Source organism: Lepidochelys kempii, chromosome 1, assembly GCF_965140265.1.
Source record: "Lepidochelys kempii isolate rLepKem1 chromosome 1, rLepKem1.hap2, whole genome shotgun sequence".
NCBI classification, from domain to species: Eukaryota; Metazoa; Chordata; order Testudines; family Cheloniidae; genus Lepidochelys; species Lepidochelys kempii.
The window spans coordinates 204,349,715-204,365,141 of NC_133256.1; the positions used below are offsets into that span (position 1 = coordinate 204,349,715).

Consider the following 15,427-nt stretch of genomic DNA (forward strand, 5'->3'; position numbering starts at 1 on the left):
GACAGACAGGTAGGTGAACACATTTCCACACCAAATACTCCTGTTGCCTAAGGCAGTTCCCTGAGCTGGGAATCAGACAACCATGCAGTCAAATCTCACTTCTACTGACTGAAGTCTGACAAGATTTATACAGAACGATCAGAAGGACACTCTGTTTTGCTTGGCAGAATAAAGAAAATTACTGTTAGTGACTAAACATCTCCACTTTGTAGCAATCCAAAAAAGCAATTAATTTAAAATACATTTATAGAGCACAATAAATGTGCATTACCTCATGACAGATGACAATGGTCCCTGCCTCAAAAAGCTTAAGACAAAGTGAGATGGTGACAAACATAGGTGTGTAGGGAAATAGACTGGGGCCCCACAGTGATGAGCTGACAGTACAAACAAAGAAACAATCCATTTTCCAGAGAGTCTTACACACTAAATACAAAAATAAATGAAGAGCTAAAGTGTGGATGGGGATAGAACACAAAAGGAGATGTAACTAACAAAGCCATGCCAATTCATGTATTGTTATTGGTACATTCCCCCCCAACACCATCCCCTAATCACTTCTCCCATGTTCTCTTTTCCACATCTCTCTTTTACCTCTGCCTAAACCGGAGGAGATAGTGTAGCGTATCAGTAGCAAAAAATGTTCAAGCTTTATTAAATAGAGACTAGTCACTATAAAATCAGATCTGAAACTAGCTTTTTATACACATCTAATTTTGAATGTACCCCTACACCTTTACTTTGCCAGATTTCAACTAATATACCTGAAATTTGGCATGCAGCATCTTAGTCAAGGGAAAAATCTTTCTGCAAGACTTGGGGTAAATGGGAAAAGAAATTTGAGAGCTGGGGGGGGGGGGGGGAGGGGATAAAAAATTCAGGCTAGTTTCTCATTTCTGGGTCATTTTCTTAACTTTTTTTTTTGCTTTGTCACATGCCCCGCCAAAACAGCTTGATTTAGAAATATTAAATTTGTCTTGTTAGCACTGTTACCTCTGACTAACTTTGGGAAGATTTGGGAGGGAGAGAGCGTTTCCATACACCTAAGTGCACATAGCTAATGTCTGCTTTATAAAGCATCACTGTCATAATTTGGACTTCATAAGCCATGCATCAGAGCCCCTCCCATCCACCCCCCCATCATTACTCTGCAAACTTCAGAAACTGCATGTATCATATGGAGATCTTAAAGTATGCATGGTTCTGACCCTCAGTTAAAGAAGCTTCCTGCCTCCTGCTTCAAAATCCTTTACCATATACCCTTAAGAACAGGTGCTATCTAGGAGGCCTTGAGTTTTAATCCCATCACTGCCATTGACTGACTTTAAATCACACTTTGTATTATATAGCACTTTACAATCAGTGACATTTCACAATACCATTATGAAATTGGCAATTATCTTTGTTTATAGATAAGGAAACTGAGGCTCAGAGAAATGATTGTTCAAAAGCCCCACTGTTTGTGGCAAATCCATGGAAACAACACAGGTTTTGTGCATGACAGGCACATAAGCGTCTCAAATTACCTCTCTAATGTGCTCCATTTCTAACCGGGAGAAGCCCACTCCGGGGGGGGAGAAAGAGAGAAGAGAGTTCAATTCTTCAATCATTCTGTCCCTGATCTCTATTAAGATTGCTAAAGAGGAACCAAATATTACCAGCTATGATAGCGTTTTCTGTAAGGCACATTTATTCACTGGGAAGAAGAATGAGTTCATCAACATTTCACACTAACCACTGGACATTCATCATATGGTATCAGCTTTTAGTCATTGGAGAAACAGGTCAAATCTGAACAACTGATCCTAAATACGAAAGGCTCCTTATGCCATCAGTCATTGAGCTTTCTATTATGATAGCAATCTTAATACTTTCTGGAGGGTTTTCAAGGTGTTCACATTTCCATTGGAGTACTGAACACAAGATTGGAAATCTGGAAGTTCTGAGATTGAAACCCAGCTCCACCAGTGATTTTTTCATTACATGATCTGGGGCAAGTAATGCCTTTGTTTCAACAGCTTGAAGATGAGGATAGTAATAATTTCACACCTCCATGGGGTACTGGAAGATAAATCAATGTTTGTACAGTGCTTTGAATGTGTAAAGCACTACACAAATATTATTATTTCAAAAGTATCTTTATAAACTCCTGAATAAGTGTGTGTACTCCAGCTCATACTGTTGCTTCATGATCTTAGGATCTGTATGCCTGATACCATACAATAATACATTCTAGAAATCAGCAGATGTTATTCTATACTGTTACAAGTTCTATTGTGTCTCAGTAACCCATTCCAGGACAAGTGCGATCTCTGCTGCTCTGACGCCTCCCACTCCTTGCTCCATCTCCTTAGGCGCTCTCCCTAACCATCTGTCTCAGCTCCATGAACAGCTCATTATTGAGTGGTGACAGGAGAGTTAATTCAACCAAACATACAGTAAAACTAACACTTCACATACTAGAATCTAACAGGATAAAATGAAGGATTTTTATTTCTTTAAAGTAAAACCTAACCAATCTCTGAATCACAGTTCACCTGAACAAACTAGATCAGAAATACATAAACAGCTGTGAAATTACAACAATTATTGTGACAGGGAACACATACTAAAGTTGATGATGATTAAAATAAAATAATCTAATGCTAAAATATGCAGTAAGCTTTTAAGGACCCATTTTTCTCATATTAGTACTCCCAGTATATAAATTTCCTTGAACAGCCTAAATAAACAAAAGCCACTCACTTTACAAAGTAGCATCTTACCAAGTAGTTCCCATCTACAGTGACTATTCTTGACTTGGATATCACTCAAATCATAGCTTTTGAAATAAACAGAAAAGCTCCAAATAAAATGTCACAAGCAGATGAGAAAGTGTGAATGGAATACAGCATATAAAATCAACTTATATTAGCAGAGAGCCTTATTACATAAATCAGTGATGGCTACCTTACATATAATTATAACAGATAAAATGCTTGTCTAAGTACAGCGTAACTAAAATCATTTCAGAGACACAGCCAAAAAAGGCTGACAGAGCACATCCAAAGTAGAGGGTGGATAAAAACACAAGACCTCTGCTCATACCCAGTAATGCCTCTTTCTTGTATTCCAGAAGCAACAATCCAGACAGTGACTTGGGTGATACATGTGCAAAGACAAGCTTCACCTAGAACAGTGGCTCTCAAACTCTGGGTCAGGACCCCAAAGTGGGTTGGGACCCCGTTTTAATGGGGTCACCAGGGCGAGCATTAGACTTGCTTGGGCCTGGGCCCGAAGCTTAAGACTGAGCCCCACTACCCAGGGCTCCGTCTTCGGCTTCAGCCCTGGGCAGTAGGCTCAGGTTACAACCCTCCCCCAGGTGAAGCCCTTTGGGTTTGTCTTTGGCCCCCCAACCAGGGATGGCAGGGCTCAGGCTTCAGGTTTGGCCCTCCAGCTCAGGGTGGCAGGGCTCAGGCTTCAGTCCCCCCTCCTGGTGTCGTGTAGTAATTCTTATGGTCAGAAGTGGGTCGCAGTGCAATGAAGTTTGAGAACCCCTGTCCTAGAATGTCTTCTATCAACAATCCCACCAAATGTTACTATACCAGTTTTCTCAAAAGCAAGGAAACGGCTTGGTATAAAAAGGCTTTTAAAAATTTTCTTTGGGAGTAGACTATGGTTTTTTCCAGGTTGTACATTTCCAAATTTCTACAAACCTTTGCTTACCATAGCTACAAACCATAGAGCAGTTAGTCTAAATCAGAACTATGATCTCACTAGGCATTAGTGAATGTCCAGCCCTCATTCCCAATTGCCACACTGGAGAACAAAAAGATTTATTTATAGTGAAATAAAGAATTCCTGAAGCACACATTCTTTTGAGAAACACTGAGCATTAAGGGGCTACAAACAGATCTCTTTGCAACTTATTTTCAGTTTGTGTTATTCAGCTAAAACCAGAATGAAAGGTGGGGGTGTTCACACGTGAATCTAGAAAGTTAAACTCTGAAGTTTTTCTTGGTGACAGAATTATAAAACCTGATGTGCCAGAAGTGCCCCTTCGGTAATGATTATTCTACTAGTTCTAAAACACTTTTCCTAGCCCGGAATGCCAAAGAGACTACCTATACAGCTTATTATTTTAAATTAACCTGTTTGCCCATCCCACATTTCAGTTACAAAAATTGACCGGACATGCTCAGGTTATAATAATCCTGTAATATAACAAAGGTTGCTTCATGTCTTCTTTCTAGCCTTCTAGAAGAAGCACTTTCTCTAGTCTCTCCCATAGGTTCCCCACCCAGCCGTGAAAATTCATCAGAACACAAGTAAACTGCAATGGATTTAGAACTGGAGAAGCAGGAAATGGGCTTGAATTACTGTACTCTGCTATTATAGACCAGGAAAACAGCTTTTCTTTACAACAGAAGTTCACAATGTTATTCACAGCATGAACCTTTCCTTGATCAAGAGATTGATCACAAATGGAAGGCACTGTGCCTGGTCCCCCTGCTTTCCTAGACATACGCCCTAGCTGCCTTTATTCTTTACTAGGTGCTTCCTAGGACAAACCTTTCCTGCTGGTGGCTGACAGTTCTAGTCTCACTGGTAACCCCACTTGCTGAAGACAGGCCTTGCTTTGTTTCCTCTTATTTATAGCAGCAGCATATAGGAGATGGAGTTACGTTTGCTTTACCTCATTTCCACCTATATTCTCAGATAGTTTAGTGCTTCTGAACTTGCATCTACCTTGAGTTGGAACAAGTAAAGTGAATGAAGAAGCTGCTGAAAGCTTTTGTATAGATCTCAACTGTATATTCATATCAACATGTCATCTGGGTCCAGACATGCAGGGAGTTCCTTCAGTTTTTCCTTCAGATAAAGGCATTTGGGTTTGGGACCTTGGGCTTCAGAATGAGTGTTTTAAAACCTCAGGAGAGTTCATTGAGGCTGGTTTCCTCTGCCATGAACATCAAAACTTGTCTACACAAGTTTAGCTTAGTGGGTTAGACAAATGGAACACTGTACTCCACACATGGAATTATTCAGGAATATCTACATGTGTAGACATGCCCTTAGAGACTCTAAACCCATTCTTCCTCATGTGTCTTACCTGGAGACAAGCCCTAGTTCTTCAGAACAGACAAGGCGTATTGAATCTTCTCTAATTCACTCAGACTGCAATGCAGGAATGAACCACTGCCCACTATTTCAGCAACAGAATTCCTTTGCTGAAACAAGTTAGGCCATGGCTTTAAGTAATGGTCCCTTCTGGCCTCAGAATCTATGAATTTGTATCATGTTATATAGTTATACTGCAGACAAATAAAAGCAGACCCAAGGACAGTAAAAACTTTAATAATTTCAGTGTTCTTGTCCTGGTCCCTTCTAAGCAAAAATTTTGAAACCATCTTACCACTGATGTCAAAGCACAAGTGGATAACAGATGCTTGCAGGGTCAGGCCCAAAGATCATCAAAGATTGTTGCATCTATCCTGGATTTTCCATGAACACAGCTGTCTCTTGTACAGTCAGAGACAGAGAGTTCTAATGGTTTTGCTAGAAGCTGCACTTCTGCAAAAGTAACGAGTGACTCACTGCAGATAGACGGAACCTGGGTGCCCGGTAAGATGAAGGCTTTATGGGATCTGCCCAGGCTTCAGTTCCAGAAGACTCTCTTGTTTGAGCTTCAGTGACTGACCTGGGGAGAAGTGCAGGTAGGTCCAGTTTTCTAAATGTACACACACACACACACACAATGTCTGCATCTTCCTCCTCTTTCCCCTCATCATGATCTCCATCCTCCCACAGATCATCTTCTTCAGCCAAGGTCTCCTATTATGACCTTATTAGGTTCAATTTCCTCTGTATACTCCTCAAATGGTCGGAGGAACTAATGCAGTCTTCTCAGCCACGAGCTAGGAAGGCAGTGATGGAGCAGCAGAGATATTCCCTTTCTGCATTTGTTTGGATGCCTGAATGGTAAAGTGTAAAAACTCCACTGAATCTAGAATTATTGAGGAGTCTTCTGTACTAGAGAATTTTGTTCTTTGTGGTGAAGAGACCCATGTGATGTGATGATGAGATCTTGTAGGGTAGGGAACATTGGATTTCTGGCCTCCTTCTTATTCCCCTCTTGCAATGTGGGCCGTGAAGAGCAGGACAATGAGGGAAAGAGGAGCAAGGTTGGCTTTGTGCCCTTGTTTGAGCAAGCCTGCCTTTGTTTAGCTGGGGATGTTGACCTGATCAGACAAATTGCTAAACAAATTGCATCCCTGTCCCCACCTTGGACATCATCAACAGAGGACTGGTTCATCTGATCATGGCTGAGTCGCTAATCAAGTGGTTCCTCCTAGTATCCAAGTAGTTCTTCTGCCCCTCTGCGAGGTCTGTTCTTCCTCTCTTCCAGGGGGAATGCCAAGTAGAGCAGCTTTTCAGTCTCCCCACCTGGGTTGCTACACAGGAGTTGGTGAGGGAGTGCCTACTAAAGCTGCTGCTGTTAAAGAGAAGCTACCACTGTCAGAATAGCTGTTTTGAACTTCCTCCACTACCATCACATGGATCAAACAAGCAGATTATTTTGTGTCCCTTGAGTGCTTCCGGTGGCCGAGCCCCCAGGTGTGCTTCTGGAAGTTCGAGGGGCTGGGCTAGAAGACTTTGCTCTGTTATGCTAGCAGGATAGGCGATTGTGCCTGTTCTGTCTTGGTCCTGAGTGATGATAAAGTCAAGCAAATGTAGGGACAAAGCTATGCTTATATCTGCTGTCCTCCCTCTCCATCTTGCTATGTCTTATAGTGGAAATTACCTTTGCTGCAGTGGCTGAAAATAGCTGAATGGAACTTCTGGACCTGTTTACTAGATGAGTCCACCTCTGGGCTCTCCAGAGTGTTTCCAAAAGACAGTCTTGATAAGGTAAGGAGCTCCTCCTCTCAACTAGCCTCCCTCCACATTTGAAGAAGAAAGGTGCAATGCTAAGTTGTATAGGGGCCTGGCAACGAAGACACATGCTGGCCACATCACCTTTGCCTGGTCAGCCACTTTGGATGCCAGTTGCAGGAGTTTGGAGCATATAGGATGTGCTGTGACAGAGCATTTCTTAGACCTCTTTCTAGCCACCTTCCTACTAGAGAGTGAGATTCCCCCCACACACACATGCTGAAAAACAAACAAGTGGAAGTTTGTGATGGTTAAACCTTATTATATGGGGGTTTATAGCCATCAAGACCTGCTCGCAGAGAGGAATTATAATCCAAGCACCTGGATTGCTGTAAGAAATCAAAGCACACCATAGCTGCAGTAAAGGGAAAGTGAATCTAACAGTGTTCAGATGAAGAACTGTCAGACTAGATACTGAGCCACAGTGCTCCATTGGCCATAACAGAGGATACCATGCTGCCAAGGAACAAGCAGAATTGATCAAAATCAGCTTGTTCTCCCTGAACCCCACTAGCAGAGGCCAACTCCTGCAATCTCTCTCACTAAGAGCCTAATTTAACAGATTATATAGAGATAGCTGGCAACCAAAGCCTCCCACACCTTCAAATGTCCTCCTGAAATGTGTCCCAAACACTCCCATTCATTAGGTCTTTGAATGCTGTCCCTACTCCCTACAACAGGTTATATTAACGGATTCCTAGAGACAGAAATAAATAAAAAACAGACACCAATCTGGGAATCAAGAACCTGGTTCCATTTCAAAAGGCAGGTGCCAGTCCATCATCTTGCAGAATCCTGTATTTCTTCCTGTTTATCCAAAACTGCCATTGAAAAAGAATTTGGGGGGGAAGAAGAAATGTAGAACCGAGTCCTAAGTGTTCAACTAGCACCCCTTGAAGTCTTCTCTATATTGGGAATTTGCCCCAAGCCCCGCACTCAATGGCTAGTCACCAATGCAAATCTCAACTGCAGACAAGAAGTTTCAGGAAGGGATAAACTTGAATCGTGGCCTTCCTTGTCTATGCTTGGGATTTGAACTGGTGCAGGCCACTGATTGCTTGAATTGGTGCAAATTTCCAGTGCAGACATGACCGAAGTCTGCAATGTCTCACTTTTTAGCAATGGGCTTACACGTCTCAGGGAATAACTGAATGACTAAAAATAGTAAGCCCCTGAACAGAGTGTGGAAAGCCAATCAATGATCATATCATCATCACCTACTGTCTGGGTTAATACAGGACAACACTTGGAAAAAGAAAAATGATATTTATCAAAATGAAAGGTAATTCACATCCATGATATTTTATTAAAAAAACCCCACAGAACAGCCATCATCCAGTTAGTGCAGGCCAATTGGTAATTATTAAATACTTTCCATCTAGTTTGGTTACAGCACAGGTCAGGAAATCAGTAATCTTCTCAGAGACCTGCCACTGAACAGCACAAATAGCACAGGAGGGGGGCTGAGGCTTAATTACTGTTCATAAAACACTTTGAGATCCGTCCTCAAAGGTGCTGGAGACACATGAATTATATCAAATTAGTATAATGTTAATGTTCAAGATTTCCCGATGGGAAAAATGCACACCAAAGATGGAGACCAGTGGGATGTGGCATAATAATTTTAAAGCAATGAGTATAAGTTGTTTTCTGAGACATTGCTCCCCCCATATTCCACAAACAAGGTAAATCCCATAAATTTAAAATACCCCATTTAGAATAATAAAAATATCAATTTGTGCACAGAGTACAAACAAACACTCAGATGTTCCCCTGGACATCAAGTAGTTCCAACAGAAAATCAGATGTTTTTGTACATGTGTTTGCTCCCTGTAAACGTAAATAATAGTCACAACAGCACTTTCTATTTTATGTAACTAAAAGCAACGTGAAGGCACCAACTTCTCCCCCTCATCCATAAATCCCACAGTACCCAAAAACTTCCCATGACCCATATCCCATAATCCTGAAGGTACAAAAAAGATTATGTGATATGGTGGGCCATGGGACAACTGTTTTTGGATGTTGGCCTTAAAAAACTACCAATGCAGAACATCCAAAAAGGTCAGAGAACGCAATGTATGTTAGCTACATTTTAGCCAAAGATTACCAGTGTGCACAGAAACCTTAAACCCTGGCACATGTTCAGATTACAGTGGTGAGCATCAGTTCAGAATGATGCAACAGCCGCAGTCTGCCTCATGAGATCAGCATGCACAGCACACTTGGCAGTAGCCGAGTCTAACCAACAGCCTCAGATGGTACAAGCAAGCGTAGGTGGAGCTAAGGGTGAACTGCCAGCCAACAAGCCAGTGTTTTATTAAAGCTTGACTGATATGAAATATGTGACTGAACAGGGCTGAAATTAAATGTGCAGCAAAACAGTCTTTAAAATGTATATGTTCCGGCAATATTAACTCCCTGAATACTGAATGGATTTAAAATCCTAATCACAAAAAGGATAGTGCTAGTTGTCCGATTGGCATGTTGTAGCTATGTACATTTGAGCTTTCTAAAAAAAACTGCACAGTGATTCACGTACAAATCCTTTTGAATGAAGGGATGAGAGGAGAATGTGTGCCTTGTTTCATACTGTAAGGCTGCATGTCAGTTCCTTTTTGTTTAATTAATTTTTACTTCCCTCTATTACAAATCCTGACATGAAAAGATTAGCCTGCCTGAACCCCAGCCAGACCAAAAACTACAACCTATTCTTGAATGGTAAAAGGGTTTGCTTCAGAGCAGCACGACCTCTTTATGGAGACTGAGAATACCACTTTTAAACTCCTGATGACTCTAGGAGCGAGGAAACCACATTTAGAACACAAACTCCAATTTACTGCATTGTTCTGCCATTAGACTACTAAACAGAAACACAAAATCATTTTCAAATAGTTGTTTCACATTTGGTGGCTAGGTGAACAGCTCAATTCTAACCTCAGGTTCTGCTGCTTCTATCATCCCCTGCCAATATACACGTGCATTTATAGAATTGCTGATTTTTCTAGATTACAGCAGTAGTTACTGTGTGTCCAAGATAGAAATTAGGTCCTAATTTGGAGGAGTAAAACTGCAACAGAAACCCAAGGTCCTGAGTTATGTGCAGTATAACAACTATAATGAGCTCAGATGGTTATTTCTTTGTTTCACAGATTACTACTAACAGGAAGAGTATTTTCTAAAGAAAAACCCTTTGCTTTCTGAGAGAATGGCTGCCTCTGGGCAAGGGCATAGCACAGAGAACTTTACATAGAATTGCAGAACTCTTGCATTATATTCACTTTCCACTTCAGGGAAAACATATGAGGTGGTCCTAGTTATTAGATTCTTAACCTTCCAGATCAAAAAAAAAAAAAAAGCAAGCCTAAAAATCCAGCCATTACACAGAATATCCACAACATCCACTGCAATCTCTCATCACAACAGGAGCAGGTTCTAATAATCCATTAATAAAATAAGACTCTCTCTTCTGGATACAAGATATTTTCTGAGTTGCTAACCACTGTATTTTATTAAACATTAATTACACCTCTACCTTGATATAACGCAACCCAATATAACACAGTACAGCAGCGCTCCAGGGAAGGAGGGGAGAGACAACACAGAAATTTTTATGGGACCTGGTTCAACCCCTGGGGGCAGGCAGCCATGAGGGTAAAGAGACAGCCATGGTATAAAGAAGAGATAACTGTGGGTGGTAGAGGAAAGGATGGAGCCACCAGGAAGAAATGGGGCTGGAACAGGAGCATTTGGAGACATACTGGGAAGAACAAGAAGTGGGAGAACTAAAGAATCCAGGAGACTGAATGAGCATAGGAATTGCCAAATTGGATCAGACCAGTGGTCCACCTAGTTCAGTACCCCAGCTTCAACAGTGACAAGCACCAGCTCAGTAGAGATTTAAGAGTTCAGCAGCTAAATGAGCTGAAGGTTTTGTCTGCATTGGGCATGCTTCCCCCCCACCTCCACAGCTCTGATCTGCAACCAGGCAATATATGTGCAATCTTTACAGAACTGAGCATCCCAAGGTTGAGCGGGACTTTCCCTGGAATTGTTGTTCCCAGCTGCTGAGGTGCCAGGCATAGGAACCACAAGCAGGGCTATACTTTAAGTGCTTTCAATGATCCTGCTGCTAGTGCCCAGGCAATGTTGAAAAGGAGGAAGCTGCCTGACTCAAATGCAGAGGGGTAAGGAATAAGGAGAAGGGTGGGGGGAAAAGGTGGATTAAGGGCAGGAGCTCTGGAGGAGAAAAAAACATGGGTGGAGACAAGGGAAGAATGGGACAGAAGGGGGAAAACAGGGGCAAAGAGTCTGTAACATTGATCCCAACCCTTATGATTTTCACGACATATGAGGGTTTTCTTAAAACCCCATCTCCTGGATACACGTCCTTAGGAGAAAATCTCCGCTTTAATTTTAAACAGAAAGTAAGTTTCTAGGATTCACTGCTGCAGAGAGAAAAAAAAAAAAAAACGCAACCCAAGAGCACTCCAAAGGCTCAGAAACCAGAAGGCAGATACAAAGAACCACAAAACTATTATTTTTTAAAAATCATGATGAGGGGGCTCAACTACTCCTTTTTGAACACTTGGGGTTGGCAATACTGCTGTGAACACTAGAGAACACTCCCCTGCGGAACACGGAACTGAATCCATTCTGACTCAACATTCCTCGGAAGTCTAGCAAATATCTGAAACCCAGTGGCAAAATGTGTGTCATCTCCCTCTAGGAACAGCCTACTACCACCACCAGTTACTTTGTTAGTTCAAGTGGCAGAAGTCTGTGTTGTGCATCTAAGAATTTCAACCCTGCTAATATAATAGCCCATATGGAGGTCATTGTTGTTCTACGTGACAATTTTTTTAAAAATGTGATTTCCTAAGCTTTTAAAAAACTTGATTTGAAAATATAAACTTTAAGAATCAGACAACTTAAATCCAGCTTTCCCTAACTTTTGAATGCTAGACTGCGCTACCTTAATGTTCTTTTAAATATAAGCTTTTTTAAAAATGTCATTTTCTATGATTTGATCATGTCCTGACATTTGGTACCCTCCACCAAACCTGATACGGCAGCTATTTTAATGACACTGCATATTTTTGCTAGCAGTTCAGCTGCTTCATCCCTGAGCTCCTTCAGAACATTTGGATAGACACCATCTGACCCTGTGACTTCTTGCTCTTTAGACTTTCAATTTGTTTCATCATCTATTCTTCAGACACCTTGGTCTCCAATAGTACCTCATCTTTCTTACCAGAAAAGAGCAGCATCTCCCCAACATCCTCTGTGCAAAGAAATCATGTATGGTCTCAGCAAGGTCAGGCGTTAAGTTTCTATGGCTCATGATCCTTTGTCTCTCCGTGAGAGTCTGCCAATTTTCATGAAGTGTGGTTCACCATGAGTTTATGACTTGTGAGACAGAATCAAGACCCGAACCATCAGCTTTCCTTTACATGGGAAGAACTTTTAAACCCTACTGAGCTGGGCTGAATCCAGACTGGTAGTCTACAGATGAAATGTGCTGAAATGACAATGCCCTGAGTTGGCATGTATTGGGGCACAGGGTAACTTATAAGCAGACAAAAAGTAAAGAAAAAGCTATGTTGCAAAGTCAAGCACCAAAATGTTACAAAGTGCCAAAATTAAGGGTACCTGTCCAACCTCAATTGTGCTCTCTTGTATGTATGGTTTACCAGGAATGATCACATACAATTTTTATCCATATGACTCATCTCTCATGCATATATGTATATATGTAATACTTTACCAGAGGTATGAGCAAGTGCAACGTATCTGCCGAATGCACAACATCAAACAGAAAAATGTCCCAAAGTGGGGGGAAAGTGTTAATGTGTAGATAAGACTTTTGTAAAAGAATTTTGAGTAAACAAAACATTCTTTAAAATGAATTTTTTCAACTGCTGTGGGTTCATTATGAGCAAAGCAATCAAATTTAAGAGATCAGTTTAAATTCATTTACAAAGTCTGTTAAAAACAAACTTAGTTTGCAGGTTTATTTATAAAGAATTTACAACAAAATATTTCTTTTTCAATAGTTCTTTTGGCTATAATCCTGAACAAATACAAGCTGGTATAAAGATTTGGTTTTGAACACAGAACTCTAAAAACTGACTACAGAAACCAATTCCTGCTCCTAAGAGTCATCAAGGAATCTCAGGAAGTTTTAACACATTAAATCAGAATTTCAACAAACTCATTTATGCTATTTTGGGAATCTGGGGGCACTGAACCTATTCTTTTTAATATAATTTTGCTACTTTAATTAAATTGTTGCACTTTTACAATGAAAACTGTTGCTTTCATAGGCTGAATGTATTACTGCACATAATTGTTCCTTAGCTATCTCATTTATATGAGGAAAATTACAGCTAGCTATGCAAAATTAGAAATGAAAAGAAGCAGTCAGGGGAAAAAAGGTGTAACATAACCATAAACATGGTAAAATTTAGTATACTGGTAAAACTTCCAATAAGATACACAGAGCTTTCAGTTTTATAATGCATTATTAAGATACAAAAGAGTGCATGTTTTTTACTTCCAAAACTAAGGGCTTGGCTCTCTTCTTTGCACATAAATGCCCATCATTAACCGTGATATATCCACCTGCCCAGAGGAAAAAAGTATTTTAAAACACCATTAATTACACTAAACTACAACTTTCCAAATTCATACTTCACAAATTAAAACACAGACTTCAAAACACATGCAGAGAGCACAAAACAAACTGAGTAATAAAACAGTGCTAATCTAGTTCTGCCCATTGGACAGTCAAATCTCACAATTATTGTATCTTAATTTCCCCACCCTATTAGCAAAAACAATCATTTACATTTTAATTTATACAAAAAGCTCTTGCATTTTGCATTTTTAAAATATGAATATAGCTTGCAATTCAATAGCTCAGAAGGAGGAGAAAGCTGGGTCCTTGTCACTGTACTGATTTTCTCATGTACACTTCAAACAAATTACGTTTGCTCTTGTTTATGTCACTCCTGTAGTAAAGCAGCCAAAATTACAACCACAGGTCCCTCTTTCAGTTGCATTTGATGACTGAAATGGATTCACCTAGCAATTCATGCCACAAGTTTCAAATCAATTTTATAAGATGACTAGGACAATTCCCACAATTATTTAAAATGGAACAAGATACTTATTTAGTCAAAAAATCCAAACTGACCTTTTAGGTCATGTATCTATTACCTGAACAGATGCAAACAACCAGTGTTTGCGATTTAGAAATTGCACAAGTAAACAGATCACTAAATAACGGATTCAGACAGGACACCTGTCCTGACACAAGGCATTCTACAAGCAAAGTAGGCAAGCTGATTAAGCAGTTGTCTAGACAAGCCAACAAAAACCTACATCCTGAAGGAGTTCCTTCACAATTAGCTTGCCCATTTCCCTTATGTCTGAAGTTTTGTTTGTACCAAATTAAAAATGTATGCAGTTATGCTAAAAATATACACCTTTGAGCAGCTAGGTGAAATAGCAAGTATTTCTGCTCCATAGTCAACTAAAAAGATTACATATATTTATTTATGTCACCACAGCAGAGCGCACAAGAACATGGGGAAGGATTGACTTGTTTCTGCCGATCAAGACTGATGACTATCCCACCAAACATTTCCGCGGCCGGGCCTTGACCAACAGATACACCCAATACTTCAGCAAAAAGACATTAGCCATTTCCTGAACATGTTAGGGCCTCCAGCCAATCTTGACTCTTCATGGACCAGTGGACCAACCACAAGGTTGTGGTTGAAATTTTTGGAGCTGTCCAAGGGGCAGAACCAACTTTCATTCCACAGCTAAGTCCTTCCTGTCTTTGCAGCTTTGACAAATACGTGCCTTAAATAAAACTACCCACAGGAACAGGCCAACTTGTGAATGAGTTTTTACATCATCCAGCTCATGATTACACAGTCCCATTTCTGAAGATGATTATTAATCTCACCTTTCAAATCCAAATGCAAGATCCATCTCTGCATCCTAGCTTTCTCTTTTAGGTTATTTTCTTTAAGATTCATTACTGCTATCACATATTACCTGACTACAATAGGCCATGAGAGGAAAAGGACAACATGACAAAAAGGCACTGGTTTTCATAGATATTAAGGTCAGAAGGGACCATTATGATCATCTAGTCTGATCTCCTGCACAATGCAGGCCACCAAAACTTACCCGCCCACTCCTGTAATAAATCTCTTCTTGTAATGCTTTTTAGATTTCATCGCAATGACCATGGTACAGACACTTAGGTCTGCTCTACACTTAAAAATTAGCTACATGAAAAATTTTGTGAGGTTGACCTAACCCCTACTGGGGCCATACCACTGTAGCAGCTGTGGTGTAAATATACACATAGATTAGCAAAGAATGTCAGAGCAGAGTGCTTACTCCCCTTAGAAAATTCAATGCAGATTTAAAGGTGCACTCTCCATCTGTATCAATTACATTATCTTAGATATAATTTTCTGTATATGAATCA

The 15,427-nt window shown here is 40.4% G+C and overlaps 1 protein-coding gene across 6 annotated transcripts in view; it reads right to left on the minus strand.

The window, feature by feature from the left end:
- Positions 1-15,427, minus strand: part of GSK3B (glycogen synthase kinase 3 beta) — a 267,158-nt gene that overhangs the window by 142,069 nt on the left and 109,662 nt on the right. The gene's annotated exons all lie outside the window — the stretch shown is intronic.